Source organism: Dermacentor andersoni, chromosome 8, assembly GCF_023375885.2.
Source record: "Dermacentor andersoni chromosome 8, qqDerAnde1_hic_scaffold, whole genome shotgun sequence".
Taxonomy (NCBI): domain Eukaryota; kingdom Metazoa; phylum Arthropoda; class Arachnida; order Ixodida; family Ixodidae; genus Dermacentor; species Dermacentor andersoni.
In genome coordinates, this window is record NC_092821.1 from 147,195,875 (window position 1) to 147,217,830 (window position 21,956).

At 47.6% G+C, this 21,956-nt stretch overlaps 1 protein-coding gene across 4 annotated transcripts in view; it reads right to left on the reverse strand.

The window, feature by feature from the left end:
- LOC126528954 (ATP-sensitive inward rectifier potassium channel 12-like) overlaps positions 1-21,956 on the reverse strand; it is a 145,294-nt gene that overhangs the window by 50,452 nt on the left and 72,886 nt on the right. For 3 of the 4 annotated variants that reach the window (XM_072290026.1, XM_072290027.1, XM_055069506.2), the window contains exon 2: positions 18,835-18,921. The gene's annotated coding sequence lies outside the window, so the exon portion shown is untranslated. Of the gene's footprint in view, positions 1-16,078; positions 16,391-18,834; positions 18,922-21,956 lie in introns of those variants that run through there. The other variant, XM_050176541.3, reaches the window with a different exon arrangement.

Genomic DNA, 21,956 nt, shown 5'->3' on the forward strand with positions numbered 1-21,956 from the left:
ATAATAAAAAAATTGCAATGCGTCGGGTGACCGTCCTTGACTTCAAGGTTTCCCGTTGACGTTTACAACAGGAAGTTAAAAAAAGTCGGACGTCTTTCATAAAACGTAATCCCATCATTTCACAACGAAGTTCTCCGGCGTCTACCGTATAAGCACGATTAAAAGGTTATATACCTAAATAACAAAAACTCATTCTCTTAATCTGATAGTCAAAAAGAAGAAGAAGAAAATTAGGAGACATTTGCCGACACTAAACAAAACAGACGGTTCCCGCCGCCCTGTTCTTAGAAATGACGCACAGAAAATGACACATAAGTCCGCCCCTGTACCTGCAAAGGTTAATGGCGTAGTGACATGCCATTTTCGACTTGTCACATTTTTTTTCGCGTTAAGTAGTTAAGTGAAAGCCCAAATTCTCTAAACCCGCAGAAATAAATACGCACAAACGTCACAGACTCGTGCACAGCGCCCTAAAATATACTGCATAATACTTGCGTTGCTGAGGGGAATTAAGGGCTAATGGAAACATGTGGACAGGGCAGACGTTCACTTACGACTACAGTTTAATCACTAGTTTCCAAGGAAGAAGCGGAGGGGACGCGCATGCGCATTGGGAAGGTAGATACAAGGCTGAAACGGGGTCACACGGGAAAATTACACACACACACACACACACAAATGACTGCTACATAAATTCTCAGAATTGTCGACTAATGCGTAAGCTTTCATTGGTCCGGCTAGTTTCTTAGCCTTTGCTTACTTGCGTTGCTAGCTTATGCATGTGTGCACACCCACAACTTTTCCCTGAGCCAAATAATGCTTAGGAGGAAGACTAACCTGAAGAATCCGTCCCGGCCGCAGAAGAACACAATTACTAGAGCTCAATCAAGTTTTCACTAACTAACTAACTAGGCATTAATAGACAATTCTCAGAATATTTGTAGCATTTTTTTTTTTTCATACCAGCATCGTCCTATAAGATCGTTTTCGAACCACTTCTGAACACCTTCTTCCCACTTCTCACTGTTGATTATCTCCCAATTCCTGCTGTCGGTGTTCTCGTTGTTCCTCCTGTCGACTACGATATCCCGTTGCCGTTCAGCGTTCCCATACGCCACTTCTCCGTCTCACCAATTAAGCTTACGCGGTTCTTTGGTGCCATTGCGTGAACTCACCCGCCGTGGTTGCTTAGTGGCTATGGTGCTGGGCTGCTAAGCACGAGGTCGCGGGATCGAATCCCGGCCACGGCGTCCGCATTTCGATGGGGGCAAAATCCGAAAACACCCGTGTACTTAGATTTAAGTGTACGTTAAAGAACCCCGGGTGGTCCAAATTTCCGGAGTCCCCCACTACGGCGTGCTTCGTAATCAGAAAGTGGTTTTGGCACGTAAAACCCCGTAATTGCGAGAACTTGTCTCGGGCACACCCGACCCCTTCAAGGCGATCGTATATAAAATGAGCCTATAACCGCCACCCCAACGTTTTTTTTTTCTTTTGCCAAACCACATCTACCAATCAGTTATTCTTGTTATTTTATAGTTCTTTTATTGCATCAAACGACTATGCCGAGGTGACGGCGACGTGACCAGACTTGTTTTAGTCGATCCTAAACCTGCCAATCATCTGCAGTTACGCTATTAAACGATTAAATGTATTAACTTGACCAATTACGCACCTATTTTCCCAGTTACAATGCGTCGCGTGACAGAGACGGTTTCTCGGGAGTACTCGCCAAAGAATGCTTACGCGTTAAAAAAACAATCCCTAACGCCTACATACTACTAGATAACTTATTTCTGCACCCGTCAACGCTACTGACGGGACACTTACACACCTGCCTGATTGTGCGCTTATCTGGCCCAGCCTCGATGGTTTCCCTCACCTGTCTAGCTAGTAGCGGACTGTACTTCAACAATCTCGAGGTTCGAGCTCTGGAAAAGTGACAAAGAAGGCGGATTTGCTGTCCTTCAAACGTCGCCATTCAAAGATAAAGCTCGGTCTTAGCGATCGAAGAACTTCGGGCTGCAGGACGTCGCCCCTTCTAAGGCTAGGCACAATGCAGTATAGCAGCCCTCCTTCGTATGCATTAAATTTTGTTTCACAATTTATTTCACGATTTATTTATTAGTAAAAATACAGAAAATTACATGTGCGTAGTACACATGAGGAGGTCCCACAGTCAAAGACTGTATCGGGACCTCCTGTTAAAGACACTTAAGATGGTATACAATGTTTAAAGCAACAGTATAGTACAGATGAGAGCTAAGAGTAATATCAAAACATGTTTATAGCATATGAGTAATAAGAACACTTGTTAACAGCCTGACAATATATAGAAAAGAGAAACAGAATTGGAGGGCGTCTGCCAAAAAAATCAAATAAGCTGCAACGGTGATGTCCTCTAGGTATATTATTCGCCGCGAAAAGAAAAAAAAAACGCCCGAAAAGATAGTGTCCGTTCCGCACTCTATGCAAATATAGTCACGGAACATGACTGCTGGCAGCACAACGACAATTTCTTTTTGCAACGACAATTTTCCTTAATGTAAAAGAAATAAAAAAAGAACACTAACACAGTTGTGAAGGCTACATGCGTGGAAGACTGAACTTGGGACACCCCGACACTCGAAAGCCATAAAGAGCTTCCAAGAGCACGCGTTGACGTGATTGCACGTTTTCCAGTTACATCCTCGCGACCAAGGACGCGTCACGAAGTTGTGCAACCGCTGTCGGATGAAGAGATTAAACGGAAGCAACCCCCACCCCCCTCTTCGCGTGCCAAGTCAGAATTCAGCACTCAAATCCCGGTTTATACGTTTCATAACCTAAATTCCGTAATGGCCTCGTTTTGCGCGGCTCCGTTGTGCCTGTGCGCAGCTGGTTCTTAAGAAACTGGAATGTAAAAAAGGGGGAAACTTGACATCGCAGCTCGCGCGCAAAGTGACAATTTTTGCATTTCTGCGACACTGTGTGTTCAGAACACAATAGAGTTACTGTTTTTTTTTTTTTTTTTCTAAAAGCTGCTTAACCGTTCCCGGCGAAAGACCTTGAAGAGCAGAGTTCCGTAACTCTGCTTCGAACTCTGGGTGCACTCGTGTATACTCTTAAGCAACATTACACCCTTTGGGTCGTACCTTGCCACGCAACATTAATCGCCATCTGTCTTGTCCGCATTTATTTAACGCTGCGAGCCCGGTACGTACTTCCAAGTCACGAACGGCATGCGCGTTATCAGTACGACAGAGCATTCTCGGCAGGAAAGTACCGAGCGCAGCGTTTTCAAGAAAGGAAACGCAAGCAAGACTGATGGCGATTATCGCTGTGTGTCCAGATACGACCCAGAGGGTGTACATTCGTTTAAGAGTGTACTTTCTAATCTGAACGTAAAAGGTGCCCATTGGATATACCAAGGGGAGGGAAGTGTTCTAAGCCACTGCTAAAATTTCTACAAGACGAGGGCCTTCACACTTTGATTTATATATATACAAATCACACTGTAAGGTAACTTACGCCCTTAAAAGTGAAAAAGAGTGTAAATATGTAAAAGGGTGTAAATAACCCTTACACCCAATAAAGATGTAAGGCTGCGAGTTACAGGCATGTTTACACCGTTTTTCACTTTTGAGGGTGTAAGTTACATTACAGTGCGTGCCGAGAATCTGCTCGAAAGTAAAAACAGCGTTGATGCGCTCAAAAAAGGGCCGTTGTGGTTTATGTATTTGTATTACGGGTTACGGACTAGATTCCAAGCGAAGGGAAGCGTAGCAGGGGGAGACAGAAAGTTAGGTGGGCGGATGAGATTAAGAATTAGTAAAGGCAAGGCGCAGAAGACCAGGACTCAAGAAGAAGAACACAAACGACAGGACCGGCGCCACTCACAGTGGCGCCGGTCCTGTCGTTTGTGTTCTTCTTCTTGAGTCGTGGTCTTCTGCGCCTTGCCTTTACTAATTCAAGCATGAACCAACTAGCCCAAGCAAGAGTTTTACTTGAGATTAAGATGTTTGCAGGGACAACATGGCCCCGATCAGCACATGAGCGGGGTAGTTGGAGAAGTACGGGAGAGCCCTTCGCCCTGCAGTGGGCGTAACCAGGCTGATGATGATGATGATGATGAACGAACGATAACTCCGCAAAGTCGCGAAGCCATTTTTTAAAGCCAGAAAGACGAAGTTCAGGCAAACCCATGCACTATATAGCCATCACTCCATCGCTGACTGAACCAGGGCCCTGCTTGCAGGTCATGTATAGACACTATGCAGCGCCACAGTTCCCTGTGACGATTGTGTGAAACTCTTTGGGGAATGCAACCGAAATCGCCGCGTAGGGAACCTATTCTCGTCGTTAAGAGTTCGTCTTTCCGGTTGAAAGGCTATGCGGGCCCGCAGCCGCGTCGATCGTTGACAGCCGAGGTGCGCGTTCCCCGCTATGTGAGAAGCGGCCGTGAGATGACGGCCCCCGCGGAGGAAGCTCGACTTCCGCCACGCACTCGAGGCTTGCCGACGGTATCTTCGTACACATCCGTCCCACGCGGGGGAGCGCGAATGTCGTTCGAAAGCGAAAGCCCCGCCAAGCGTATGCATCTGGGTCGGGTACGTAATTGGTGCGCACCCACATTCGTTGAACCGAGGTGACAACGGTCTTTTGCACTTCTGGCAGGTCGGAACCAGTTCCTGCCGCCTCTGGGCTCACATCTATCTATCTATCTATCTATCTATCTATCTATCTATCTATCTATCTATCTATCTATCTATCTATCTATCTATCTATCTATCTATCTATCTATCTATCTATCTATCTATCTATCTATCTATCTATCTATCTATCTATCTATCTATCTATCTATCTATCTATCTATCTATCTATCTATCTATCTATCTATCTATCTATCTATCTATCTATCTATCTATCTATCTATCTATCTATCTATCTATCTATCTATCTATCTATCTATCTATCTATCTATCTATCTATCTATCTATCTATCTATCTATCTATCTATCTATCTATCTATCTATCTATCTATCTATCTATCTATCTATCTATCTATCTATCTATCTATCTATCTATCTATCTATCTATCTATCTATCTATCTATCTATCTATCTATCTATCTATCTATCTATCTATCTATCTATCTATCTATCTATCTATCTATCTATCTATCTATCTATCTATCTATCTATCTATCTATCTATCTATCTATCTATCTATCTATCTATCTATCTATCTATCTATCTATCTATCTATCTATCTATCTATCTATCTATCTATCTATCTATCTATCTATCTATCTATCTATCTATCTATCTATCTATCTATCTATCTATCTGTCTGTCTATCTATCTGTCTGTCTGTCTGTCTGTCTGTCTGTCTGTTTGTCATGCGTGTGCGTGCTTGCTAGCTTGAGGGCTACTTGAAACGTTCGCTTGAAGCTAAAGGACACATCGCGAGGCAACACTGCATGTAACCGAGATCACGTGCCCCGAGTTGAAAACTCGCTTGCGCGAACCGACGTAGCGGCGCACCGCAGACGGCCGAGCGAGCGGCGGAGCGAGTGCCGAAACGTCACGCGACGCCCTGCTCCCACGTGACCACCTTCTTCGTCACGACGGGGCATAAGGCATGCCACACACCTACAGGGAAACAAAGGTAAAAAAAAATTTGGCTCGTAGAAAAGGCGTCATAGCAGGTTGTTTAGGGCGGGTCTGAGGCTCGCCAGTATTACTTTTTATAGGGCTTCGAGGTCGACGACCTTCATTTAACGAAAGAAGCATAATGTTAATAATGAAAAGTAGGAAATATGGCGTCCAGTATATACTCCTTTAACGCAGGCGTCACAACCGCAGGGGTGGCGGCGATCGCGAACCCGTGCTCGGCTACCAGTGAAACGAGAACTATAGAGAATCACGTGACGCAAGTGGGTCCGGCGAAAAAAAAAATCTACTGGAGGTGTTCGACACAAAGCCGACGACCATCGCTTATGTACCGGACCTAAAAAAAAAGGCGGCCGATGCGATTAATCACACAGCGAACACGCATGACTCCTCGCGCAAATTTCCACCGGACAGTCGACACACCGAGCGGATAAGTGGAGACTGCCGGTGTCATCTTCAGCGGCCGCTATATCAGGCTTTTCCGCCTCTCACGTCTTAATAACAGGACGGCGCGCTTTAGCGCAATTTCGCGAGCTTCCGCCGCTGGCGAAGATACGTCGAGGCGCCTGCCCAAAGATAACAAACCGTTTCTCGGCTACCCAAACAAACACCTTCTCCACAAGGGGAGTGAAAAAACAAAACGTAGCCGAAAGACGGCCCTCGACGACGCGGCGGAAACTGGTCGGAAAAGGCACACACACACTCGGGCACTCCTCCCTAAGAAGCTCGACTCCATTAGCCTATAAGTGCCGGGAAGAGTAAGCGTGCCGTGAGAATGATCCCTTCGTGATAACAGCCTGCGCCGCCAGCAAGCAGCTTGCATGCTCAAGAACACGCGTCCGGGGCGGGACGACGCGTGGGTTTGCAATAGTACACCCTTCATTTGTCGTTGTATAGTTGTGTGCGGTGGGGTGTGCATGCGTAGTAAAGGCATACGCACCTCATTCGTACTCACTCACTTGCGCTCGCATTCGTGTATACTGACACCCACCGTCACTCACTCACTCACTCACTCACTCACTCACTCACTCACTCACTCACTCACTCACTTACTCACTCACTCACTCACTCACTCACTCACTCACTCACTCACTCACTCACTCACTCACTCGCACTCACGCCTGTGAAATGAGCGTGCATGAGTGCACTTACGAGTATGGCTGACGTACACCGTAAAGAAATTTTACACCCTTAAATATGAGTAAGGGTGTACACGTGTTCATAACTCCCATCCTCACACCCTTTTTGGGTGTAACGGCATTATTGACATATTTACACCATTATTCACGTGTAAGGCTGTTAATTATTTCACAGTGCATGTGATAAAGGTGGCTGCACTGCATCTATGCGCGCCATCGTAGTCGCCTATATCGTGGCAGCCTGCAGTTGCCGACCCCTGTAGATTATGCTTAAAATTAAATTACGGGGTATTACGGTGCCAAAAGCACTTTCTGATTATGAGGCACGCCGTAGTGGAAGACTCCGGAAATTTGGATCCCATGGGGTTCTTTAACGTGCAGCTAAATCTACGTACAACGGCGCTATCACATTTCGCCCCCACCGAAGTGCGGCCGCCATGGCCGCGGGATTCAACCCCGCGGCGTCGTGCTTCGCAGCCCGACACCATCGCCACTAAGGAACAACGGCGCGGGTTGTAGATTATACTTCACTTTCTGCTGCATTTAACGAGCGCAGTAATGATGAACTCCGCTTGTGAAGCCGTTTTTAACGGTTGACGCTGAGGTATGTAAGGTAAGGGGGCGATGCGTTTCGACGCGGGTGTTCGACGGCCTGGTGCCAGCGCATTAGATAGGCGAGTGTTGTTTGCGGTGCGAGATACACTATCCGTGCCCCCGCACTTAAAGAGAACACTGAAGACTGCTTACATCGATAAACGTAACAATCACCTCTCACACGCTAACCAGTATTCCTTTATTATTTTTCCCCCGGCCACGCGCTCAACTCGCAGACTAATTTACCTGTACGATCGTACACAAACTCAACCGCTTGGAAAGCAAACTTGCAGATGCTGTTTGCTGCAGCGCCGGGTTCGCTCTATATAGGTGCGCATATACCGGTTTCGTTCGATGTATAGCCGCACGTTTCTTTGTATACATATACTGTGGCTGCAGCATCCCGGATGTTCAGAAATTGTTGCGTGCAGGAGACGACTCGCTATAACTTGCTCAGGTATGATCGGATTTTGACTGTATATGCAAGCAAGGACCACCTGGACATCACAAAAGGCCCGTTGCGCACGCTGCTTTATGACGTCACGCTAACAGGGCCGTAATTCCTATTGCCAAGTCACCCGGCGCGCGAGGAAAGCGGTGGCTTCAAAATCACCGCGGCCTATACTCGGCAGCATTACCGTTAGATTTTACGGCAGATCTGACCTGTTAGCATGACGTCATAAAGTAGTGCACAGACCTAGCGCTATCTATACAGGTGACTCTGATACAAGGCGCACCTTCTGTCACGCAATGCAGTGTAACCGCCGCCCTTATCAGCTTCCAATTGTCGAACACGATTTCTCGCTTATACGAGGAATATCGCCGCTATCAGTGGCTCTGTCTGTCAGCCGGCTGGTAGCGCATAGCTCAAAGGAGAAGATCAACAAACCGAGAAGCCGACACAAGGAGAGGTCGCGGAAGAACGGAAGTCTCCGCCAATCGACAGGCATCGCGACATCCGGCCGTCGTGTTGTGACTTGACATAAAAATTGTAACAGCGCAAACACATGCAACCACAAAGTACCAAGGACGAGACACAAAAAATTGTAACAGCGCAAACACATGCAACCACAAAGTACCAAGGACGAGACACAAGCAGCGCTTGTGTCTCGTCCTTGGTACTTTGTGGTTGCATGTGTTTGCGCTGTTACAATTTTTATGTCAAGTATGCACCAACTCGCCCAGAAATAAGTTTTAATGTCGTGTTGTGACGTCACTGCATACGCGCGCCAGATTGCGGAGCGTTGCAAAAATGGCCGTTTTGACAACAGCCAGCTGGGGGCAGGCGCCCACGTGATATTTGTTCTCGGCCGGGTCGTCAATACTTAATTAAGCCATATATGGGTCTCACTTTCCGAGTGACACAGCATACGGTGCCATATACCCGAGTCCCGTCACCGTCATAAGGTCCATATATGCCAGCCTGTTCTGTATGTGCTACACACGAAAACAACAATGGCATTGGGTGGGTGTTCTTTTTAAATACAAATGGAGACAAGTGGCGACTATATACCATACCATAGGCGACTATATACCAATGTTTAGAAAATCAACTCTATGTCCCGATGGCACACCCCCTTCCCTCCCCCCCCCCCCCCCGATGGCCCTGTCCCGTGAGGAGGAAGCCTTGCGAATCGCCCTCGATAATTACCGTATTTCCTTCGCCGCCAGCGCAACGTCTCGGTGTCGGTGGGGCGCGTTATCAATCTGAATCGTCATTCCGTGGTCCATCAGTTCTGCGGAGCAGCAAGTTTGCGACGGCAGGCGTTCACTGACAATAGGTGTAATGAAGCGAGGCGCTATTGCACGGACACTGTCGAATTTCGCCGTATTGTCGAATTTGGTAACGGCGCGGCATTTCGAGACGACGAGGCCGGCGGGCTGGCCAATTAGCAGCCAGCCCTCTGGGCCAATCAGAGCTGCAGGCCGGATTGTAAAGTCGACAATAAGACAGGATTCGACAACGTCTACAATACAGCACCTGCTTATCATCGGAAAATGAAAAAAAAAAAAAAAATGTGGAACGAAAGAGAGCGGACTGGCCGCGAGGCACCGGATCGCGGGTCCATGCCACGTGCCGATGGCACAACAGCGATAAACCAAGGAACAAACAAACAAACAAACAAATATCCACACTCCAGTGGTTCTTTCATCCTTTTAGCTCAATTACACCGCAAACAGTAGTTATGAATCCTGACTTCCTGATGCACAACAGCTATACAGTAAGCTAAAATTTAAGCCAATGGGCCAACAAGAACGTGCCACACCTTATTAACTCGTGTCGCGCGAATCGGTGCTCATAAAGGCGATGCTGTCATCGGTCCCTATCGAACGTGTCTAGTTTTTGTGCACACATCTGCAGCATTTATTTAGCACGCCTGATTGTGTTTCTGTCACATTTAGCTTTTTCGCTGTTTTTTTTTCCTTCCTCTATGCATGGCAACATGACGAAAGGCGAAAAAGGGGGGGGGGGGGGGGGGCGTTCGATGTGATAGGCGTTCATTTTACGCGTCAGTTTCGCTTTCAGAGAGCCTTCGAGCGTGAAATATATTTGTTCGCGCAGCTCTTGCGGGGGGTTGCTTGATGAAAATTTCTTCGCTCAGCTAGCTAATGTCGAGTACGGGCTTCAAACATGCTCATTATCTTTAGGCACACTCATAAGATGAACATGAACATGTTAACGTTAATAACCTTCGTTAACTAATTGCACATATAACTGCCCAAATTAAGCCATATCTAGAGGGTGCCAACTGCACACTTTCATGGTGAAAATAACGTCACCTTGATTTATATTGCTTTAATTTCTTAAAAATGGTGCATCAAAAAATTAAGAAGAATGGCACCCGGTATAGATCACTACATAGGCTAGTACATCATTGCCGATGTCTTGTAGAAGAACGTTTAGTATAGGCCTCTCGATGATGCAGTTCGACTGCTTAAGGACTTCCGTAGAGAAGAGCGTTCAGAACAAAGAAAAAAAACACCATACCACAAATAAGGGAGCCCAAAAATGGTCCAGATGTGCAATCTCAACAGGAATTCCTGTCAAGGAAGACACATAAAGTATATAGACGCAAACTTTAAAATATTCACAATAGTCGGCCTACAAAGGGCACCTCAGTCGACAACCTGGCATCCATCAACGTCTAAAAAGAAAAAAAAACACATCGATGCAATTATACAACGTCGTTGGAGGATGCTTTTTTTACGACGGGCCATTAGAACCAACACAAATTAAGCAGTCGTACACTAATCTTAATCACCGTGACCACCGCAATCAGGTATCAAGTTACAGCGAGTGCTACAGCGAAAGCTGAACGATGAGAGAGCATTGGGCGAGAAACTGGCCTCGGTGGCTCCACTGCCTATCAGTGTTAGCCAGCGAAAAAAAAAAAAGATCACCGCAGACAACGGTCATGGTCGCTGTTTTCAAGTGCCGTTTAAACGAGAGAGAGAGAGAGAGAGAGAGTTTCGACTGCAATAGTTGAGGGGGACGGGATGGGCAGAATAGATAGGAGCTATTGGTGGAGCAGAGATAAGCTAAACGGCGTTCATTATCGGGTCCGCGGCTGTTATAACAAGCAAGCGGGGGGGAAAAAGACAAAGAAAACAAAAGTTTATGTTTACAGTTTTACCACCTGACCACGCGAGGACACCACAGGGCTGTCAGGGGCCGAGAAGATAACAGTACAGGTTTGGGGACCGTGAATAGTGCAACGAGGCACGTATGCAAGGGCGACACGAAACACCTGTCACGCGATCTGAAAATATAGAAATTACGCATAAGTCGTCCCGACAATGCCACCGGCAAGCACTATTCCGAGAGCAAGCTCTGATACGCCACGTATACTCCCGTCTATCTCGCATAGCGATCCTCAGAGGCCGACCGGTATATATTCTGCAATAGGAACGTACGCGCACACGTCGTGTTATTTTAACCCTCTGATACACATGGTTATACAACATGGAAAACCTTGAACGAATTGTTGACATCTATTTCTTTCCATGGAGAGTACATACGCAGCAAAAAAAAAATAAAGTCTTTTTTTTATTATAACCTAATTACTGCGCTAATAGACTAATGAGTAGTAATTGGTTTGTAAATTTATTCACAGCTGAAACTTCACTCCCAGCATAGTAAAAAAAACGCAACTACGTGTGGGCTTTGCAATGAGGTTTTCCGCGCTTACTTCGGTATCTTGAGGGATCAAACTGGGCATAGCACACCCACACTGTAAAATAATTTACACCCTTAAAAAAGGGTGTAAATGTGTCTATAACTCACACCCTTAGGGTGTTATCTATATAATGGACACCCTAAGGGTGTGAGTTATAGGCACATTTACACCCTTTTTCACTTTTTAGGGTGTAAATTATTTTACAGTGCATATGATACGTTGGCCATTACAGGTATGGTTACAGCGAAGCGTTCTCAGCGAATCGACCCTCCCGAATTTCGCTGAGCGTAGCTGCTGTTGCACTTGCAGAATATAGCTCGACACAGGGCAGCGCAAGATATCAAGGATCTGCGTGTGCAGCCGCCTGTATACTATAGTCTTAAAGTTATGCCAGTCAACAGATCTGTTTGTCTACGAAATGACGCGACGAAAAAGGAAGAACAGAAAGAAAGGAGAGAAAAAAAAAGGACGGCACGCGAATATTCTCACTTCAACAATACATACCTGCACGCACATAATTCCTCCATTAAAACGAAGCTCTCTCTCTCTCTTTTAACTCCCTTGCGTCTGGTGCGCCTACTGGGTCGGTTTTTCACCAAGTGGATTGATAACGTAGACAGTGAAGTAATACCAAAGTGGGCCGACCCGAGGTAGGTTTTTTTTTCGGGGCGCGTTAAATAAACCAGTAATCGATTGCTCGATTGACTGATTTATTCAGTCATTGATTGATTGATTGATTGATTGATTGATTGATTGATTGATTGATTGATTGATTGATTGATTGATTGATTGATTGATTGATTGATTGATTGTCTGACTGGTTGACTGACTGGCTGACTGATTGATTGATTGATCCATTCATTCATTCATTAAGAAATTGCGCATTTTCAGCAGCAAGAGCTGGAAAGCACGCGGGTCCATGTAGGTGCCGTATCGCACAGAGTTCGTAGAAAGGGCCCGTCTCGGAAAGCGCGCCCTCACTGTAATTGCCTTGATCTCAGTGACGCAGACATTTCGTTGGAAGACTAATCCCTGCGAGATTTGGCAAGCGGGCAAAACTGTGCTTCGAAGCACGCTGTACTTGCGAGTGGCAAACGCGTCGCAATTAACGCAACGGCTTTGCGATTCCCTCCTATATGAAGTGTCCGTACAGAACGCGTATTGTAATTCCAGCAAGACACCTCCGCGAAGGCCGGGCCTGACTCAGGCGAGAAAACGTCACTACTCGCGGGAGTTTAGCGTCCCGAAGCAGTAACGCCGGGGCTTCGTGGGCTACGCAGTCATTTAATACAGCTGGGATTGCTTAACATGTACCTACATCTAACTACACAAGCTCCCACCGGCACTGCCTCACATAAATACCCACGCCCACTTGCACTCGCATACAGTTGTACTCACGTTCACATTCGTGCTCACGCTCAAAAAAATAGTGCACGATCTGGTATGAGCAACTTTACTCATTAAGTAGTGCGGCAAGATAACCAGCAAATGCAGCACGTCATGCAGCATGGCATGACATATAGCATATATATACTGAAATATATACCGTAGCCTCACGGCAACCCCGACGGCGAAAATTCGCTTGGAGGGTGCGTACAAGTGATATCGCACTAAAATCTGACTTTCGCTATAGAGCTCGCGTTAACTGGCAGTCGCCCCTAGCTCCTTCACGCCCGCGTCCACTCACAATCACCAGCACTCACGTCAACTCACACTTTTCGTCATTAACTAACGCTCTATATCGGAGCTCTGAAATGAGCAAGGAGAGAGAGAGAGTATTAATCAGTTTACACACCCGTGTGTGTGTGTACGTGTGTGTTGGCATGTGCGGTCGAACCTGAATATAACGAATCCGGCTAAAGCGAATCATCGTCTCAATCCAACACGTCAAACTCACTGATCGATACTCAAGTAAAACAATTCCCCCTTAACGAACTGGGCGCATTGGTTATATCGAACACTGGGCGTCCGCTGCCAGCGCTATCGAGTCATTCAGTATAGTTAGCATAATAGAGGTTTCGACGAAAGTTTGTCTGGTAAGGCGTGAGTTGAAGTGAATCACGGTCGCCAAGTTTGAAGACCGACGCTTCGGAACCGTTAACGGTGTTGGAACGTTGAGCTAACATGGTTAAAAGATTGAGCTAACGTTGTTACAACGTTGAGCTAACGTTGTTACAACAATGAGTTAACGTTGTTACAACGATGAGCTAACGTTGTTAGAACAATGAGTTAACGTTGTTACAACGATGAGCTAACGTTGTCACAACAATGAGTTAACGTTGTTACAACAATGAACTAACTTTGTTGGAACGTTGAGCTAACGTTGTTACGACGTTTGTCTCATTTGGTCGTGAATTGGTCACAGGTTGGTCATATTTGGTCACAAGTTAGTCACATGTTGGTCACAAATTGCTCACATAAATAACGTTTGCTCGTCCTACTCCGTAGAAGACGGGGGACCCATACGCGGTTCCGAAACATCGATCCTTCTTCAGACTTGGTGAGCGACCGTGATTCGCTTCAAGTCTCCCAGTGTGAGGAGCCGCCTGGGCCGACGCGTCAAAGCGCACTTCCTGCGACGGTTGTCTTGCGCCCTGTTCCTACACACAAACAAAAGTGGACAGGAGCACGTCTACGCAATGTCGTGCCTCGGTAACGCCCTCCTCGCTGACGCAGACAGACAGTTCGAGGCACGGGAAGAAAATATTACTAGCGACTACACGTATAGCTTCTGCTTTCGATAAACGGATCCCTTGCTTGGGTCCTTTCTCCACTGGAGATAGCAAACTGGTGCATGAATAACGCATCACAAAAGTTCGTTCAAGTTCGCTATAAGGGCGAGTTGGGGTATGTCCAAATATACCTGAGGCAGTCAAACGTCTTTATAACGAAGTGTTTGGGACTTCCAATATCCTTGGTTATAAGGGTCACTTCGCTGTAAAGAAAACGCACCGTATACCGCTCACAACACGGCAAGCTAGGCAGGCTCAAGAAGAGAACAACGAATCAATACCAACTAGCCAGATTCACCATTCTTCGCGGCTACCTCTTACCCGGCCCGCGACCCAGACCTGATCAGCCAGAGTCGGAGCCGAGTGTTAGTGTGGACTCCCAATGCCATACGTGGCCATGCGGTCGCGTGTCGACCGTGCACCCATTGCCTCTATCTCCTCACTCTCCGTTCCGGCCTGTGTGGGGCCGTGGGCTCGGAAGGCGAAAGCTCGAGCCTGTTGGTGGGCAGCCTCATATCGCCGGGGAGTGAGGAATGGGTCGGGGCGCATAGGATTTGGACAGTGCGATGATTAGAGTTTTTGGTTGAGAATTTGATTAGCCATTGGGGAGATGCGTCCGTTAGTATAATTCGGAGGCATGCGCTGTACATGCGGCGTTTCCCATGGTACGTCGTTGTGCTTCCTCTATAGGACGTTAAACACAATCACTGAATGACTGGATGAATTAATCAACATGCACTCACTACAGGATAGTTCTTTGTATAGTTCGCCTGCACTGTATAACGGGACGAAGGATGTTTGAACATTTCAAGCGGCCACACGCAATAAAACATGGAGCCTAGAGAGAGAGAAAGAGTGAACTTTAATGAAAACCAGCAGTTTAGTCGGCTGGGCCTATAGGCCTCCCACGATGAGACGTCGAGGTTAACAAAACTTATCTTTCGTAAGTGCTCTCTGACATTCGCTGATTGCCTATACTCTACTGATATGCCCAGAATCGGGATTGGCTGGAATTCAGTCTTACGAACTATCCTAGCGTGAAAGATTTCTGCGAGCACGGGCGCTGCAGGCCATTGGGCTCAAACCTAAACGAGCTATGCTCAAAACCTAAGCGCAACGATGCTTCGCGCGAACAGGAAGAACAACATTTTGAGGTGGGGAAAAGTGGTTGCCAAGAGCGGAGGGGATCATCCTGTCGCGAATACCGTGTGCTCTAGGCGGACACCTGAGGCCGAATTCAAGAAGCTATTCGCTCATTAGGGTCGTTTGTCACGATCAGCCCGACCATGTTGACTAATATTATGTCAAACGCGACGACTGGCTGGCACTGCGCTTGTGAATACGGCCCCTGAACTGTTCCACGGCACCAGGGCCGATCGAGTCAACAGAACCAGAAGGTGCGCCCTGCTTCCCCAAGGACTGACAAAGCACAACGCTTCTTAGTTTGTGTGTTGGGAATCGACAAAAATAAAAGATTCGGGCGACTGCCTAATCTGCGGATCCAAATTTGACAGAAGAAATCGCGGCAGGCGTTCCCGGTAAGCTGGACTCTTACTCCAGGACTGACTGAGTGGCCGAGGCTCAACGCTACTTATAGCTTTCTGCGATCTCGCGAGATGGTCCAGCGCATTCGGAATCAAGGACGACAATGGCCCAGATTTTGTCTAAACTTCGGCTGCTACTAAAAGAAGCCAACATATACGATCGACCGCAAATCGAGAAAGTTGGTAGGGGTCTCAAGGTGCCGAAAGGCACAAGCGCGTGATCACAGTCTCACTCACCAAATGAAGGAGGAGCTCTGATTCCCGTGTCAACCGGCCTTCAAAAGTGGGCGGTCTGAACCTTTCTTCTTTCTTCTAAGATGTTTCGCGCAGGTTTTGCCGGAGGAACGTCGCAGAAGCGTCCAGGTCCCGCGATCAAATGAGCGCGACCACACACCAACGCACAACAAGCCGGTGTATAGGCAGTGTAACGTCGGGTCGCTCAGCAGCAATCCGCACAAGAGCAGCTCCCGCGACGGTCGCGTGCAAGCGACACCGACGACTGTGTGAAGCAGCACCGCGCCCCTGGCATGGATTCACGCGACTTCATCACGGCGCGACGCTAGCCTGCGCCGCTGCAACAAGGTCACGTGACCGCGTACACGTGCTCCCCCTCGTCGTCACGTCTTATCCCTCCGCCTCCTGTCCTCCGACCACCTTTCGTCACAGCCAATCGGTGTTTGCTTTCCACTCGGCCTCAGGAAGTAGAGTTCGCTTTTGTGGCGCGGTTCAGAAAACAAACGACATCAAACGTAAAAAAAATATAGCAGAACGAAGGGATGATAGAACGACGAGTCAAGCTGTCTTCTGGAACCCCGTTGCCAGCCAGACGATCGACGTGCTTCTGCAACTCGCTCTCCCCTTTCACGGCTCGAGTGCGTCTGCTTGTCGTCGTCTGCTTGTCGTCGAAACGTCGACGATGTTGCCCGCGTGAGACTTGTTTTAGAAAGACAGCTTCGCATATCTATCTGCATGCGTGCGTTTGTTTGTATGCGTGCAGGACTCGGTATCAGAGCGGTCGCGTTCTCTGAAAGCGATATAGGAAATGGTCCGATAGAAGGCAGCGTAAGAAACAAAACGCAATCAATACAAAAATAAACGCAAGAAACGACATCCGTACACGCACCTTATCTCAAAGAAGCGCCGGCCAACCTTCTCCGCTCATCTCAGTGGAAAGAAATAAACGCCGTGAAATCGGTGCCAAAGGAAGAATGATTACGTGGTATATAGATATATCGTAGTGTTCGGAGCAGTGACATCACGCTCTTAGACCTACACTGGTACCACGACCGTGATGAGACTCCAAGACGAGGCCTATACAAGCATGCCACCCGTAGGGAGGCCAAGGGTTTAGTGCTCGGAGCAGTGACGTCCGGACCTTAGGCCTAAAACGGTACCGTGCGCGGCCAAGACAATGCCCACGAAGACACGCGAAAGGTCCTGCCAAAACTGAAGCCACACTGAGCTGACAGTGAGGTGAGAGGGAGACAGCGCAAAAGAAAAAGAAAAGCAGAGCCAGGATTTTAGGGACTTCGCCGCGTAGCAACAACACAAAGGAGCAGCACCCTCGTGACGTCACACGTCGTGACGTAAGGGACGCGTTTACGCTTCCACCTCGCGCGTCAGGGTGAAGGCTGCGGAGCTGTAGGAGGGTGCGAAGGAGCGCAAGGGGTGCAACGGTGCGTTTAATTGCTTCAGACACCGGCAACACCCCAAGCTACACCGAGTGCAGTCGGCGATGAGCTGAGCAAATGCGCAGCTATAGGCAAGCCAGGCAAATACACAGCTGTGCGACTCAGAATCGTTACATACCCCTTTCGACGTTTACGTACGCAAGTCCCAAAAGAATTGCCCCGTTTCTCCCTCACGAGAGGTCCGCTGAATTTAACAGAACGACTCATTAACCCCTTTAGTGTTGAGCTATGTACACAAATTAATTTTCACGAGACAACGTTCATTAACGAAGAATCCAAATAATTACTTTACGGGACGTATTGCAATTTACGAATTGCAAGGCGGTGAAGTTCGCAAGGCGATCCGCTTGGAACGAACTCTGAGGACGACACCGGTTTGATGTTTTCAAGTTTTCAAGACGGGCGCCGCCAAAATTGCAGTAAAAATGTGCTGTTGTGTCACTTACTTTGTTTTTAATGAAACGCCGTTTTACACACTCAAGCAGGAATGCAACTGGATCACCAGTGTATTCAGTTCGTACTTTTGGAATGTCAGAACCGTTGTTACCTTCAAAATTTGTTCCAAGAGGATACGCCTTGCGAACTCACTGGCTTCGATTTGTAAATTTCAATGCATGTGCAGTGAAATAATTAGTTAAAGCCTTAAGTGATTATTTTTTTTAATTAGTCAGCTACGCATTTCAGCTGACCGTGCAAGTAATGTACGTCTTTTTCGAGTAATATGGCTGAATGACTAGAATTGTGCTGTCTGTCACAAGCGATGAAAAAAAAATTATGTATAATAAAAAAAACAAAAGTACGGTAAAGGACATTCAGAACAAAACTGTTACATGCAGTTTCAAGAAACGTTCGGGTTGCGTACTGTATTACGTAGTGTACCATCGATCTGAAGCGTATATAGGCTTACTGCCTTCCACGACAACATACATACCCCAACTTTTCGAATGCCATGTTCTGACCAGCATGCAGTATATAGAAGGCCGAAAAGATTGACCCCGCGGATTTTTTTTTTCTTATAAAATAAGGAAATATAAAAGCACTCAAGTTGAATCCACGAACAAGGTGTCGCAGGGGTAAACAAGGTCAAACAAATTCGTTGGGTATACCGCGAATATAGTCAGCCGTCGCTGGAGAAAAAGCGCACTATCGCGTGTGTACCGTTTTTCTCCCGTTTCCTGACACAGAGGTGAATGATCACTTTGTTTTTTTCGTCACCAGCAAGCGTGCTCGGCGAGGCTGTTGCACATAGTGGCGGACGGAACAGCTCTTCCACTAGCGCGTATACACTTTTCTGCATCGTACCTGTTTACAGTCGGTGAACGGTGTTCAGTCCAAGGCTGTGGCGACCGATCCTTTCTCTGGAACCACAACGGCGGCAGCTGGGCGCACCTGAGAAAAATAAGAAACGAAAAGAAAAAGCTACTTTTATGCACTGCGTATATGGGGACGTACGTTATGCACTCTTATACTCTTGTTCAACTCGGGTTCCTGTTATAAGCGGAAAACCTTTTGCAAATATTTTCCACTGACAGTGCTGGAACGGCGACCCACGTGAAAATTGAAAAGGAAGTGTGGAACGGCGATTCGTACATTGAGATTTTTTTTTACCTTTTAGTTACACGTAACAACTAATACTTAAACCTGCGTTCCAGTGATATGCAGTCGTAGTTGTCCGCGGTGCAGTGTTACAGATACCCGCAACTTTTATCCGTAACGTTACCTCTATAGCTGGGAACGGTGTTTTTGGCACGTAAAACCCCAGGATGTAATGTCTAATATGCAACAATATTAAAAGTGTACTACTAAAATAAATTAGGCCACACGGGCAGCTGTACGCAGGAAGGTGAAGAACTGAACTGCTAACTGTGCCCTTGCATGGCTGCAAGAGAACGAAACTAAAGAAACACACTTTAATATAATCTTATCGTTAATCTTAATCTTCCCGTAATCTCAGTTCCGTTCTCGCGCCGTTTGCGATAGCGTGTGCCTCGTGACAATACTCTCGGCTAACCATAATTTTGATAACAATGGTTAGAAGAAGGGATGTCGCTGGAGACAACCATTCCGACAAGAAGAGTTAGCCCTCTTTGTCAGTGCGACAAGCTGTTGTTGCACTGACGATAACAGGTCCTATTGTCGAAGCGGTGACTCGAAGATGAGATGGATATCCCTCGTACTAACACACTTGACCATTGGACTAAATTAGAGAGTTTTAGCAACATGGGACCCAAAGTTAGTGAACGCCTGCGACCATGCGCACAAGTCAGCGCACGAAGGGTTCAAGTTGTTCTGCGCATGCGCATTAATATCGCTATTTCGGTATACGCTACGCAGCTTCCCGTACGCTGTTTTCAAAGACTCCCTATGTAACACTGCCACGCCGGTCATACAGGGTCTACCTGCACACTTAAAAAGAAATAAAAGCGTGACTAACATTCAATTCGATATAACTGCAACATTTCTTCTTTACGCAATGAGGAATTGCGGTCGATGAGACGCGTTGCGCAATTATCAACAAGTGAGAGGTTGCTCCGGCGGTTTTCAAGCGATGTGTTTCGTTCTTTTCTTTTCTCTTTTTTGTATTATTGTTAGGGAAGGCTGCCCTAAACCACCGTATAAAAAGTTTAAAAGAAAGATGTACAATCACTGCATTCTACCGGTGCTACCATAAGGGGCAGAAATCGGAGTCCAACGAACAAGCTCGAGACGTTAGGCGTACAATGTTAAGATACAGCAAGAGAGCAGTGTGGATAAGAGAGAAAACGGGTATAACCGATATTGTAATTGATATCAAGAGAGAAAAGAATGGAGCTGGGTAGGTACATGTAATGCGTAGGGTAGGTAACCAGTGGACCATTAAGGTTACATCACGGGTGCCAAGAGAAGGGAAGCGCAGTCCAGGACGGCACAAAATTAGGTGGGACACCAAAATCAGGAAATTTTCAGGCGCAAGTTGGAATCAAGCTAACGTAAGACAGGGCGCAGCTGGAGATCGCCGAGAGAGGCATTCGTCCTGCAGTGGACATAAAAATAAGCCGATGATAATGATGACGACGACAGCCATCTTGACTTCATTTGCTGAACTCAGCGTGCCGGCCACTACGGATGCCAGACCACCTCCAAGCAAGAGCTTCCAGATTTGTCGTGTGCCTGCTGGGCAACACTTGACGGTGCATGCATAGACGAAACACGCGTGCAACTACGACACGCGTGCTCCAACTACTAACCGATCTTCGTTCGAAGGTACACGTACTGTTACGATCGGCCTTCGGGGGTTGGCGATCTTTGGAGAAGCGACTTCCAAACCCTTCCCAGGCGGCTGCGACGACTCGCTTTGCAAAAACAACAATGCGTCGCCTCAACAGCCCAACGACGCCGGCATGTCTAGCCACGTTCGGCGGGCCGATGATTGTTAGTTGATTCGCTGTCGCCTTCACGGTTTGCTTGGAGCGGAGGAACTCCTGGAAGGGGATGTTCTGCGGTTCTTTCCCACTGGCCCCAGAGGTCGTCACAGTCAACGGACAGACGCGGCGGCTACTGACTGCGGGGTCAGCTCTGGGATCAAGAAGCGCCTGCTCGGGTCAAGACCCCTCTCTTAAGAACCCTCTCATCTCGGTATGTTCAGTGAAACCAAAGTGCGGAAGTGAGTGTGTGAACCCTCCTCCTCAAAGGGGGAGGGTTCAACGACCTTGTACGCTCCCATTGGTCGAAGGTGGAACGGCAGTTTTCCCTTACCTAGGTTTCTAGGGAGGACAGAGTGTTTTCAAGCAGCCATTTCCGGCTCTTCAGTGTCCATTCTCTTTCAGTCATGCTAGACTGATGAAATGTACCGTTCTCCACCCTTCATGCAGATATTGTAAATATATCCCATATTCCTCGTTCTCGATGAGAACAAGTCCCTCCCTTCAACCCCGTTCTTAGCTTGGATGAGTCGGACGACGGCATGTGCCAGCTGCCACCTATTTCATGCCCGACCCCAACTCTTACAGTACACGCACCCAAAAGCGCACCCTGCTTGCCTGGTGATCGTGATCCCCACGGCACAAGTGCGCACCAGAAACTGAAGACTGGCACGCGCATCAATTCTAACTGAGGCAGTGGTTTGTCATAGAGGCCAGGCTACAAACATACGCTTCCCGACGCTGGAAAGCTCGCGCTCACGCCCGCGCGCATGCGCATGCGCACACGGCAAAGGACAGATCGTACGCGTCGAAGGGCGGCCCGAGCACGGATATCTTCTCCGGGCAAGTCTCGGTTCTCTGGCTGCCTCACAAAACTACGAAACTACGCCTACCAAGGCGAAAATGGTGAATGCGCGCGCGCTGGCGCGCGTCTTGTGGCTTCAAACTGCGTCATCCCTCGCGAACCGCGGCGAACGCAAGGCGCGCGGGCGCGAGCTTTTGCGTGCCGGCAAGTGTGTACGT